Below are 972 nucleotides of genomic sequence, written 5' to 3'. Positions count from 1 at the left end.
GGAGCCCAGCAGGTCGAGGATGCGGTGGCCGGGAGCGGCTGCTGCACTCCAGTCTGGGCGACAAAGTGAGACTCCAACTCAAAAAAAAAAAAAAAATGTTATAAGCAAATGGCATAAATATCAGCAAAATCCAAATGAAAAACAAATCCTTTCAGAATACAAAACAATGTCATCAGCGTTTTGAACTTCCATTTCTCTGTGGCCTTACACACTCAGTGACTTTTGGTGTTTGGTGGATGTCAAAGATGTTAGGCCACACAGTACAAGCATCAGAGGTTTACCTGAGTGCAGTGACGACGACCACCAGCGTAGCCATCTCTCCAGATTTTCCAATTTGCTTAAGCAGCTTGCAAACTAACACTGTCAGGCTGCTCTTATTGCCAGTTTAAGAACAGCTGGACAAAACGCACTCAGATTCTGCACCAGGGCTTCCCAAAGAGAACCTGCAGGTAGGCTACAGCGGTTAGAGGAGCCCTTGAGTCCCAGAGGTTCTTTGTCTCTGCTCTTGAAATGCACTGTCTATTGCTAGGTATTACACAGCATGGCTGAACGGGCAGAGCTGGGGAAGGGAGCAAGATTTACAGGGCTTATTCCTATCCCTGAAAATTTCTGGGAAACCAAAAAGGGAACACGCCACAGATATGTCTGCATCAGCAAAATTCAGTGTATTAAAACTTCCCCATTTGGTAGCCTAGTACAGTTTTATAAGCGTTTTCACACTTCCCGCTGGTTTCTTCTCATTATCACTTTTCCCCATCTCCTCACTCCTTTTCTGTTGGCCTCTCTCCTCTATTTTTGTTTTATTGTTTTTTGTGTTTTTTTTGAGATGGAGTCTCACTCTGTCGCCCAGACTGGAGTACAGTGGCTGCTCCCGGCCACCGCAGCCTCGACCTGCTGGGCTCTGGCGATCCTTCCGCCTCAGCCTTCCTAGTAGCCGGAATTACAGGCATGCGCTACCACGCCCGGCTAATT

This window comes from Carlito syrichta, unplaced genomic scaffold, assembly GCF_000164805.1.
Source record: "Carlito syrichta isolate Samal-C Ts95f unplaced genomic scaffold, Tarsius_syrichta-2.0.1 Scaffold303211, whole genome shotgun sequence".
NCBI classification, from domain to species: domain Eukaryota; kingdom Metazoa; phylum Chordata; class Mammalia; order Primates; family Tarsiidae; genus Carlito; species Carlito syrichta.
This window is presented reverse-complemented; position numbering follows the sequence as displayed.